Genomic DNA, 13,704 nt, shown 5'->3' with positions numbered 1-13,704 from the left:
TCTGAATCGGCAACATGACAAAGAAATGAAGACAGTTCTGGAAAGACACAGGAATGAGATGCTTCACACCGTCACCGAACGTTTCTTTTCCTAAGGATATTTTCCAACGCAGTGTCAAACTGTGTCTGACAGTCTTCATCCGTTGAATGGTCTCTGCTGTTTCTGTGCACCAGATTACTGGGGTAAATGGCCTCCGACTGTTCCTGTCCATCAGGTTTGAGAGTTTCAGTGGAACATAGGAACATGGGACTGAGGAGAAGGGTTGGTAATTAGACACTTTGAGCCTTCTCCACCAGGTACTAAGATTGGGGCTGATCAGGTTGTGGTCTCAGCCTCACTTTCCTGTCTGTAGTTCATTGCCATTTACCATTCAATGTCTAAGTAGCATGGCTTTGAATAAATGCAAACACACAGGAACCACAAACTTCTGGGGAAGAGCATTCCCACTCAAACAGCCCTTTGTGAATTTCTCCTCATCCCTGTTCAGACTGGGTTTGGCGAGGTCTCTGTTCCATTTTCTATTCCAGCTCCTCCATTGGTCATGACACATTATAAATGTAACTAGGTTGGTGATATGGCCAATGATATAGTTCTCAGACTAGGTCAGGTTCTTTGCTAGGCACAAGTCAGGTAGATATCTTTAATTTGGAAAAGTAATTTACCAAAGCAAACTTACTCCAGCTATGATGGAAAGATACATGGCAAGCAGTGTGGACATATATGTGCATTAATATTTATCTTTCAATCTATACTGAGAACACAGTTTGTATACACAGAAATATACACATACGCAGACACATACAAAAAGACACTCACAGTGTCACACACACAGGTGCACATAGACACACACATACACATGCATGAAGACAAACACAAAAAAACTCTGCAGAATATCACCTTGAAAGAGCTTTTCGTTGCAAAATGTAAGTTCAAGACAAAAGGAAATATTAAATTGTATTCTGCCCCGAGGTCATTCTGCTCACACAAGCTGCTGGCAATCGAATTCCTTCCTGGAACGGTTGGATTTGGCTGATTTCCCTTTGCTTCAGGCAGTGTGGAGATTCCAAAGAATCCTTAACTGGAAAACTTCATGAGTGCTAAAGATTACTAATGAGTTTTCACCTGTTATATGTTGCTGTGAGAAGGAACAAGGTAAGAGAGGAAGCAATAAACCGTGACTTTTCTAGCAGGTTGCATCTGCTCCAACATTTAGCTGAAATATACAGTAATGTTATCTGACCACCTAACTGGACCATGTGAAGCATCCTTGAACATGTACGGGACTGTATGAATCCGTCCCTGTTCCCTGCTACATGTAGGCACAATTTATAAGCTGTCATTTGAAGATGCATTTGGATATGTTCTCATAATTGTGTCCAATAAATTCATGTTTTTGCACTATCTGTATTAAAATGAATGCATTTTTCTCTTAAATTTGAATCCTTACTTCTAGTTTCCCATACCAGCGGAAATGTCCATCAGCCACGCAATTGAAACACTCTCCCCAAGATCTTATATGGTACAATATGAAAATCTCTCATTCTTTACCCTGAAGTGCGCTAGTAGAGGTTTATAAAATCATGAGGGGCATGGAAATGGTGAATAACCAAGGACATTTTCTGAGGTTTGGGGAGGTCAATACTAGAGCACACAGATTGAAGGTGAGGGGAAAAGCTTTAAACGAGATAAAAGTGGTAACCGTTTCTCGGAGTGTATGGATCTAACTGTCAAATGAAGTGTTGGAAGCTGGGAAAATTACAGCATTTAAAAACCATTTGGATGGGAACTTGAATAGGACAGGTTTAGAGGAATATGGGCCAAATGCTGGCAAATGGGACAAGATTTATAGTGGACATCTGGTTGTCATGGACAAGGTGAACGGAAAGATCTGTTTCTTTGCTGTATGACGGAATAAGGCCTTCTTTCCAGGAACAAGTACAGTGAAACATCTAACAGAGCTCCTAAATCAATTGAGTATATTTATTTGTCAGTTTAGGGAATCATCACTACACGCAATACATCAAATGTGGCCACAGAAAACTCATGTACAGATACAGTAAAGTGTTCTGATAGGCTTTGCATTGAGTAGAATCATTCCATATACTTTCCTAATCACTGACTGCATCGGCATACTAACCTTGTGTGATTGTATGTACTAGGATGCACAAATCCCGTTGCACCACTGAGTTTAGTGATCTCTCTCCTTTTTAAGTAGTTTACTGTTGTTTTAACCTTTTGTCACAGCATAAATTTCATTAGCCCAGGTTAGACTGTTTCTGTTGTAGGTTTATACATTAACGTACCCAGTCTCTATCCCATTACAGACACTCTACCTCCATTTGACACCTTATTGATTGACTATCTTGGTGGCTGAGCTAATTGAGCTCCAATTCAATCAGTCTCCACATCCAAATCATTGACAGGTTCGATATAGTTGTTGATCTTGTACTGATCTCTAAGGCACTCCAGCAAGTTAAAATTTACCAAACTGAAAATAAACATCAAGCCCTACTGTCTATATCCTGAGAGTTACCCAGGGTTCCCATTTCCTGTGTAGCAGCCGAGAAAGGTTGGATAGCCTACTCCTGTGCTGTACAATGTGCTCAAATGGCTGAATGACTTTATCATCTTCCTTTGTAAATCCATAGAAGGGCAGAAAGGTCTCTGCGTGCCTCGTTGCTGACGGGCTGAATGGGAACTTCCTCTCCCTCTGTAAAAGCAACGAGGGTTTGATGAGCGGACATGGGTTAAGAGCAGCAGGGTTGCATGTGATTGTAACTAAACATCCCTTTCCTGTCTGTTCCGAATAAACATGGATTATTTTGTTTATCACTGATCTATGGAACTCAACCTTGGAATGTTTTCAGAAACCCAGTCTTCACTGCTCCTTGGGCATGGGAACACTACAGATCACACAGCCCTAAAGAGAAAGGAGGATCCCTGTCTCAGTCTGAAATGGGAATGCCCTTATTCTTTAAATGTCTCCCCCTCAGGCCAATCACCACTCTTTTGAAACAAGGACTCGACAATTAGAAACAGGTATAGACCATTCAACCTCTCAAACCTGTCCACAATTCCTATAACACTTGACAATCAAATAATTAAAACATTTAGCCTCAGTCGAAGGTAGATTAATTCCAGATGCCATAAGCTCACACGAGTGTCGGAAATTAGGACGTTATACGGTACAGCACAGTACAGCCCTTCAGCCTTCAAAGTTGTGCCAACCTTTTTATCCTAGTATAAGATTAAAGTAAACTTCATACCCTTCCTTTTGTTATCATTTATTTGTCTATCCAAGATTCGCTTGAATATCCCGAATGTATCTGATTCTACTACCATCGCTGACAGTGCATTCTACACACCTATAACTACCTGTGTAAACAACCTTCATCTGACATCTTCTCGAGGCCTCCTTCCAATCACTTTAAAATTATGCTCCCTGCATGATAGCCATTTCGACCCTGGGAAAAAAAGTCTCTGGTTGTCCACTCTGTCTATGCCTCAGCATCTTGCACACCTCTATTAAGTTAGCTCTCATTCTTCTTCACTCCAATGAGAAAAGCCTAGCTCACTCAGAAATTCCTCAAAAGTCATGCCCTCCAGCGCAGGCAACATCCTGGTAAATCCTGTCTGCACCCTCTCGAAAGCTTCCAATTTCTTCCCATAATGGGGTGACCGAACTCAACACAATAATTCATGTGTGATCTAACCAGTGCTCTATAGAGTTACAGCATAATCTCCTGGCTCTTCAACTCAATCTCCCTGCTAATGAAAACCAACTCACCATACTGCTCTTAACACTCCTATCAACTTGAGTGGCAACTTGGTGTTACCTATGACATGGGCGCTAAGGTCCGTCTGCTCCTCCACATGGCCAAGAATGCTACGTTTGACCATGTAATCTGCATTTGAATTCGACCTTCAACAATGAATCACTTCAGAAAATAGGAAATTGGAGCGGAATTAAGCCATTTAGCCAATTGGATCTGCTGTGCCGTTTAATCAAGGGTGAAATATTTCTCAGCCGCATTCTTTTACATTCAGGAACTGATCAATTGATTCCCTTATTAATGAAAAACGTATTCATCTCTATCTTAAAGAAACTATTTTTTCTGTGTGCGGGAGTATGCCTGTGTTAGCGTGTGGGGCTTTTGCCCGAAACGTCCATTTCGCTGCTCGTTGGATGCTGCCTGAACTGCTGTGCTCTTCCAGCACCACTAATCCAGTATTAGCGTGTAAGTGTTCATATCTGTATCTATATGTGTTGTGTATTTAATGTGTCTATGTATGTTTGTGTGTATCTCTGTCGTCATCTCTGGGAAATGCAGCCTTTGTGGTTTTTGTGGTAAATCCACTGAAACTGATATCAACACCCTGCTCCCTTCCCCCATCTCTACTGTCTGTCAATGTTAAGTGTAGAGTCATACGATGTCACCCTCTGCTGGCCTCCCCATGCCACTGCACAAGTGTCAGATATTTTTCTCTCTCTCTCTCAGAGGACATCAAATACTATGAATCTCTCAAATTGCATGGCTGTTTGGTTTTTCAAATAATGTCTTTGGAAGCACAGAGCAGTTCCGTCTGATACCTAGCGATAGCGTTCCTGAGATATTACCACCAACACTGGGTCAGTTTCAGGACATTTCAATCTTTTCTCATTTATAATTTGTAGGAGTGTATTATAAAAGATTTCAAGTAAATGAACGTGCAATAACTTCATTGCATCAACTTACAAATCGTTCCGTCGACATTGCTTGGATGCATTTGCGGTGGAAATACTCTTTAATGTGTGCACTCTGTGTCAAAAATAATCTTTAAAGACAAAAGCTTCCGCATTTCAGAGCGAGCATAGATATTACTTTACATGAAAATTCTCCACTCTGAGGGTCTTCAGTACAATTACAATCCTCCATATACCAAACTGTGTGTGTGTGTGTGCAGATGGTTCTGTCAGTTTGATGTCGCTATGAGATGCCTTCCTCCCCCTCCCTCCCAGACCGAATCCCTGATGGTTGTCACCCTGCGGTGCTGTCAACGCAGAGGAGTGTGAAGGCCAGCAGAGAGGGACATTGCATCACTTTAAACACCAGAGATGCTGACAGATCCGCTGTGCACATGGACACACAGATGCACACAGAGACGAATACAGGTACGCAGACAAAATGCAGAGATGAAAACAGACACGAAAATACACAAAAAGACAAATACAGACACGTAGATACACAAAAAGATGAACCCAGACACACAGATATACACAGAGACTAACACAGATACGCTGGTACGCACAGAGATGAATACAGAAACGCAGATACACACAAAGGCGAATACGGACATGCAGATACACACAGAGATGAATGCAGATGCACAGGCGCACACAGAGACAAATGCAGATGTGCAGCGACACAGAGAAACAAATACAGGCACACAGAGACAAATACAGACAGGCAGATACACAACAGAGATAAATACAGGCACGCAGATACACATAGAGACGAATACAGATACGCAGGTAGAGAGATGAATAGACTCACACAGATGCCCACAGAGATGAATACCAACACAAGGATTCACACAGAGATGAACACAGACACAGAGACAAACACAGATGCACAGATACACACAGAGACGAATGCAGAGACACAGATACTCACAGAGATGAATGCAGGCATGCAGATAGACATAGAGACGAACACAGACATGCAGATACAGATATGAATGCAGGCACGCTATTACAAACAGAGACAAGCAGACATGCAGAGACGGATAGAGACACACAGATGCTCGCAGAATGAATACAGACACGCAGATACACAGAGACACGCAGATACACAGATAAATGAATAGAAACACACAGATACACAGAGAGATGAATACAGACACGCAGATACACACAGAGATGAACACAGACACACAGATACAGAGACGAACACAGACGCTCAGATACGCATAGAGACACGCAGATACACACAGAGACGAATTTAATGTCACACACATACACACAGATGAATACAGGCACACAGATGCACATAGTCATGAATACAGACACGCAGATACAGAGATGAATGCAGACACGCAGATGCACACAGGGATGAATACAGACCCGCAGCTACAGAGAAAGACAAATATAGACACCCCAGTTACACACAGAGACGAATACAGATACACGTATACAGACAGAGTTGAACAGAGACACACCGGTATACACAGAGACAAAAACAGACACGCTGATACACACAGAGACGAATAGAGACACACAGACACACACACAGAGAGGAATACAGACGCGCAGATACACACAGATGTGAATACAGTCAGATACACACAGAGAGGAATACAGACATACAGATGCACAAAGACACAAATACAGGCACACAGAGACACACAGAGATGCATGTAGATGCACGGACATACACGGAGACTAATGCAGTAGCACAGATACGAATACAGACACACAGAGAAAAATACCGACACCCAGTCATCACTACACCCACTGACACACTGACGCTTATATAAACATTGGGAAGCTGCCAGCATTTATTTTTCTTGTGGTGACTTTCTCAATATTTCACTGTGTGGCTTTTGTCAATCTTTCTGAAGTTCCATAGGTAAACCTCTGTATGTTCTCTATAGCTTCCACCTCTTTCCTTTAATGAGGTGACCAGAACACGGTATTACAAGTGTGATGTTATGACACGGCGATGAACCCTTCTGCTAATGAAACCAAACACTCAGAAAAGCTCACTTCGCTCATAATCCATTAAAGTCCAGTGACAGAGAGCTCGCAAATTCCAATACTTAATAGAAAATAATATCAATGTATTCCTTAAACTAAAAGTGAACATTGAACAACAACAGTTATTCCCAACTCTAAGCTTCCCTTTCTCTGAACTGTTTGTTATCTTCCTCCACCTTTAACAATATACTCTTTCAATTAAAGAAAAATTGTATTAAAGTTACAAAAACCAGACAGTGGCTGTAATCTCCAATGCCTCCTTCTTTCCACTGAATATCTCCCTGGGTCATGTTTTGTCTTTTAATGCAAGGGCTTTTCATCCAAAAAAATGTATCTTGCACAGAGAATGTTGTTCATGGCAGACTCTCACGATGGTAGTTTACTCTCTGTCTAACTTTCAAAATGCGTGCCTCTTTATTCCCTCAACATCAGCTCATCTCCATGGTTTGATGCTGGCAAAACAATAAATTTAAAATCGATTGGGTTTAGTATAATGGGTCATAATTTCAACTTGATTGTTTAAATTCGAATAGTTGCCAAAAGAGCAACCAAATCTCAATATATCTGTTTCACAGCCAGATGTTACATAGTTTTAATTGTCCAGTACACTCTGAAAATATTAGCTAGTCATATGACAAGAATTTGCAAGCCCTCAATGCAGAACGCCTTCAACTTCATCATAGTGGGTTAAACAGTGGGATTATAGAGCTGCAGCATAACCTCCCAGCTCTGAAACTGATCTCCCCGGCTGGGAAAGCCAACGCATCATACTCCTTCTAAACAACATCACCAACCTGGATGGCAACTTTGAGTATCTATAGACATGGACCCCAAGATCCCGCCGTTTCAGATTTATCTTGAACTGTCACTCATCAGCTCAGTTCTGTCAATGACCTGTTGCAACCTACAACAGCCGTCCATACTAACCACAAACTCCACCAAAGTTCGTGACATCGGCGAATCTATGAACCCACCCTTCCAATTCGTCATCCAACTCTCTTATGAAAAAAATCACAAAGAGCAGAGGTCCCAGAACAGATCACCAAGCTCGTCACCAAGCTCCAGGCTGCATCTGTTCCTCTACTACCACCTCTGTCTTCTGTGGGCCAGCCAATTCTGCATCCAGACAACCAGATCTCCCTGTAAGCCATGTCTCCTTATTTTGTAAATGAGTTTATCATGGATAACTTTATCAAACGCCTTGTTGTAATCCATATATACCACATCCACTGCTCTAATTCTCAACGTGTTTTGTCACATTCTTAAGGAATTCAATAAGATCTATGACCTGCTCCTCACAAAGCTATGCTGACTGTCTCTAATCTTTTATAATTTTCCAAATATTCATAAATCCTGTCTCTCAAATCCTCTCCAATACTTTGCCCATCACTGGTGTAAGACTGGTTAGCCAATAATTCCCAGGATTATCCCTATTCCCTTTCTTGAACCAGGGAATAACTTTCGCCAGCCTCCTGACATCTGGCACAACTCCAGTGGACAGTGAGGATGCAAAGATCATCGCAAAATGCGCAGCAATCTCTTCTCACTTCCTATAGTATCCTAGGGCATATCCTGTTTGGCCAAATAATTTTATCTATCCGTGTGTTTCTCAAATGTTTCAACATCCTCCTGTTCTAGCATATCCTACTGTTTCATGCTGTCCTCAGAAACGTCACGGTCCCTCTCATTAGTGAATACTGAAGCAAACATTCATTAAGAACCACCCCTACCTCCTCCGATTCCTGGCGCACGTTCTCTCCACTATCCCTGATCAGCGCTACCCTCACTCTGGCCATCCTCTTGTTCCTGACATAAGTGTAGAACGTCTTAGGTTTTACCTTAATTCTACCCGCCAAGCCTTTATCATGCACACTTTTATCTCTCCTGAGTTCATTCTTCAGTTCCATCCTGGTTACCTTGCAACCTTCTAGAACACTATCTAACCCTTGCCTCCTCAACCTTATGTCAGCTTCATCCTTCCTCTTGACTAGATGTTCTAAAGCGCCTGGCACAATGAAGATATGGAGCTGTAAATGGATGGGAGATGCACATCCTGTCACTTCCAGCATGGGCTGCAAGTTTACCGACAGTGGGCAGTGATCAAACACAGTGTTACTGAGCGATGCACTGGGATGATGGACACAGCTCTACATGCTGGAAGGGTAACTGCTCCATGTTTACAGAGTTATTCGCTGCACAGCTCCCCGTGGGCTGATGTGGCCTGCACAGTCTACAGATTGCTGGGTTGTATTGAGAGGTACACTAGCCTCGTCTGCACAGTGCTTCACGTTGAATAAATATCTCATCTGGATTATGATGTCTGATTCTGTGAGGTGGAGTTGGTATCGGGCATAACTGACCATTTGAGCTGATCTGTCAGCATATTTATTTTATGTTCTTACTCTTGTTATTGGACCCCTCAGCATGTGACTCCTCTGGCTAATCCCATTTCTCTGAGAAGAGCCGTATTTATTCAACTTGTTGATCAAGTAATGATCCAAATATAACACGAGTATCTGTCTTTCTGTACCTTAACCTGAGTGTTGGTGCTAATATCCCTGAATCCCCGGGGACGTAATTATGATGTTCAGAAACAATGTGCAAAGTGCACGGCTCATGCTCTTCTACACATCACGGCTGTGGGTCCCATTTGGATCCTTAATGTATCAAGAGCTGGCACTGTGAAGCTCAGAAACAATGAAAACAATGAAAAGGTGTGTCTCAGGCTGTTCACTTCCTGGTGTGCCGATGTGGTGCTCCATGAACAGTGGAGTGTGTGTTGGGCTATTGTTCACTTCCCGTGTGTCCCATGTAGTGCTCCATGGTGGGCCGGGGGTTGCAGCACCTTTGAGAAACGTCTTTGAAACTTGGTATGTGCCTGTTCACTGAATATCTGTATTTGTCCCTCTCAGCTGATCATGTGGTCAGTTACACGAGAAAGCCCCTCGAGTATTATTGTTAAGTACCAGTGAGCGAATTTGTAACTGAGGGGCACCGGACTGACTCCTGTTATTGGAAAGTTAGTGGAGGTGCTTGGAATGGTTTGCTGGAAGTTGTGCTGTCAGCTGCCTCAGACATTCAGAGACACCTGAGCATTTGGTGACCCAACTCTGGATGGAGGATGGGGACGATAGCAACAGCATCTGGGTCTGTAACATGAACATCAAATGGAACAGACGCTGCAGAGAGGGGAAGCTCTGAAACCACGCAGTGAGTGTATCCGGGGAATGGGAGCTGCTGGATCCACCCTAGCTTTTCCAGGAACAGCTTCCCAGGATCAGAGTGTGAGGGGCCCTGACTGAATAAGGAGCTGGTCACAGAGCGGTGTCACCTCCTTCAACACGACCTGCAGCTTCACACCAGGGGGAGGATGGTGCTGCCAGTGGTTTTTGGGTCAGAGTTTCATTCAGCTTCTATGTTCCGGAACTTTCCAGGCAGGAGGAGGTGACAGCTCCATCATCTCTCCGGTCTCAACATCAGTGTCATCATTCAGTGACGGAGGATATATATGGTGGATGAGAGCAATAGGCCCACTGGGAACATCAGGCAGCAGACGATCAGGGTGATGGAGCAACACATGCCATGTCTGCACGGCTCAGAGTAAACCCTTCAGTACACACGGTATCACTAAGTCCTGTAATCCCTCTGTATTTCAGTAACATACTGCCTGCCGTTCTTCTTGGAAGAAAATGACAGGTTATATATGACGTTAAATCCCATCTGCCAAACTTTTATCCATTGATTAACTTGTCCATATCCATTTACAGGCTCGACAACTTCCATTGATTATTTAATTCCCTGCTTATCTTAGTTCCATTGGCAAACTTAGTTACAGTACATTTGTTCCACTTCTCTAGATGGTAAATAGCTGAGGACCCTGCACTGGTCACTGTGTGACCCTACTGGTTACATTCTTTTAAACTGATTAAATCTGATTTATCTGGAGTGCCTGCTTTCTGTCCGATAACCAGCCGTCCCCTATTCCTGTGTAACACGTTCGAAGGGCTGAAGAAAGACGAGGAACCTCAGTCAGCAATCCAGTCCCTCCAGCCTGCTGCGCCATTGAATACAATCATTTCAGATGTCAGTCTGCTCCATCATTGAATATAATCATGGCTGATGTCAGCCTGCTCCACCATTGAAAACAACCATGGCTGATGGCAATCTGCTCCACCATTGAATACAATCATGGCTGATGTCAGCCTACTCCACCAATGAATATAATCATGGTTGATGTTATCTCGGTCTCAGTCCCACTTTCCGGCCCACTCTCCATATCCCCTCAGTTACTCAATATCCCAGCATCCACTGCACTCTGGAACAGTGAATTACACAGATTTAAAATGCTTTGAGAGAAGTTCTCTCATCACTGTTTTAATTCCTCTCCACTTATCCTAAAACTGTGATCTCTTGTTGTAGGTTGCCCCACATGAGGAAATACCCAATGCATGTCGACATTATCAATCACCTTTAACATTGTCCAGTCCTCAGTGACATCTAAACTCCAGAGAGTATAGGCCTGAATTGCTCAATCTCTCTTCAGAGGACAAACTCCTTATCTCTGGAATCAGTCTAGTAAACCTCTTCTGAACTGCCTCCATGGTAATAACATCCCTCCTGCAGTCAGGACACCAACACTGTACACAGTACTCAATTGCGATCTCAAAAATGCCTGGCATTATTGCAGCAGTACCTCCCTCACTTTATAATCTATTCTTTCAGAAATAAACACCAAATTTGCAGTTGCCTTTCTCATTATCTGCTACACCTGCATCTGTGTCTTTTGTGGTATGGATGAGGATACCAGATCCCTCTGTAACTAAGCGCTACGTAGTTTCCCTCTGTTTGGATAGTAAGTTGCCTTTCTGTTACACTGACCAAAACGGCAGCATACTTTTCATTGTTTTATTTCATCTGCAACCTATCCTTAACTATTCATTACAATTTCTCAACTGAGTTAGTGTCTTCTGAAAAACTGATTATAGCATGTCCATCCCCTCAAATAGGTGATATTATTTATTGCTAATACTTGGGGCCTGGGGACTGAGCCCTATGGTATTTTTGGAAACAGAAAATGAACCAGTTATTCCAACTCAATGCAATTCTTTGTTTCGCCAATCCTACATCCAAGTGAATAAATTACTTCTAACCATATGCAATCTTATTCTGCAGATTAATCTTTTGTGCACACCTTATTCAATGTCTTCTGCAAGTCCTGATTTTCCATCTCCAGGATCCTCATTATGCAGCTTGCTTCTCACATTCTTAAAGACTGAAATAAATAATGAAAATATGATTCATCCTTTGGAAAATTATGTTGATTCTGATGGATTGTGGCTTCACTCTGTAAATGTCCTTTAATTAATTCCTGAATAATCGATTTTAACAATATTCTTAAATTCCAGCATTTTTCTCACTACTTTATATTCCATCGTGAATGTGGCAAGCTTGTATTCTCACTTCTATTTCTTCTCTTCATTCCCTCCAATCCTGTATAATTGATACATGGTGTGAAATGACCTACTCTGGTTGCTGTGTAAGAAGCATGAGTGGCTGAATGGACTCATTCTCTTCCCTGTGCACAAAATCAATGGGCTGATGTCAAAACAAAATCAAAACAAAACATAGATTAAACCGAGCTGAACCAAGGCAAATTAAATTAAATTACATAAAGTTACAACACCCAGCACAATCCTACCAAAGCTCCCCATCACCGGTAGCATGAGTTGCCATACCCGTATTTGTTCAGAACTCTTCCTCTCAGAGCCCTCACTGTTACACAAATGTCCTGACCAATTTAGCCAATAAAACCATGTGTATATGGTTGAAATAGGGCGGCCACGTCCTATGACAATGTTCATTTCTTGGGTGCCCATACTCATAAGGAAGTCAAGGGGAATGGGCTCCATAACTAGCCTACACCACGATCAGAGTCCTGGGAGGTTTCCTGGAACCCAATTTATCAGAATGTTCTTCCTCGCACAAAATGAAAGAATACTAAATAATTTATTCCCATGCAAGTCCAAAGAGGGAGGATTCAGCGAACACAAGAGGAGGGGAACCGGATTTGCCTTGACCTCGGTTCCCAAACCCCCTTCCAAAACACTTGCTTTAGTGCACCAATACCTACGAAGCTTGTGGCATGATCACAAGCAATACGTAAGTATACCAACATCTATTGTACATTTGGGGCACATTGGGGACTCTCCTGTCTTAAATTTGACAGGCTGCTCGGGTGTCAATTAAACCCTGCGGAGTACCTTCAACTGCATAGCCTACATCCTATTGCAAATTGAAATCTTCCTTACGGTTTCCCAAATATCTTCACACTCCTCTGGTGAGATCTCCACCCACAATTGCTGAGCCAAATTCCATGCAGCCGCTCTATATCATTTGAGACACTACCTCTTAATAAATGATAAAGGCTGCTGACTGAGAGAGCACCTGTGGACGAAGCACTCTTCCCTCCATTTCTGATCTATGGGGACTAGTCATTAATGTAGTCTTTTTTTCTGTTTAAAGTTCCTCATCTAAAATTAACGAAAGTGGCCCCTCCAAGATAACTCATATTTCTGGCTCAGCTGCTCTAAAACCACCATGACCACCACGTCAAATAATTCTCCCAAACAGGAAACTCCTCTGGACTCTCAGAGCCGAAAGCCATAATCCATCAATCCCAGCTGGGATCCTACCAATCCTACAATGGGAGTCAAAGGGGAAGATAATTTTTATAAATTGCCCTCACTTTGTCGCATCATTTTACAGGCTTTAACTATTTTATGGACAATTGGATTTCTGCAATGGTTCATAACAATCCTTGTCTTGTCCATGAACAACAGATTAATGAGGGGACATTTTGCCTGGGATGCCTCAATGTCCAGCCAAACTGACCGCAGGTCTTTGCAAGCTCAATCAGCCACATCCAATTGCAGGGAACCTCGTTGGTATTTCTTAAAGTCCAGAAAATT

The sequence above is a fragment of the Chiloscyllium punctatum genome, chromosome 4, assembly GCF_047496795.1.
Source record: "Chiloscyllium punctatum isolate Juve2018m chromosome 4, sChiPun1.3, whole genome shotgun sequence".
Taxonomy (NCBI): Eukaryota; Metazoa; Chordata; class Chondrichthyes; order Orectolobiformes; family Hemiscylliidae; genus Chiloscyllium; species Chiloscyllium punctatum.
The sequence above is the reverse complement of the archived record's forward strand: the minus strand, read 5'-3'. Positions refer to the sequence as shown.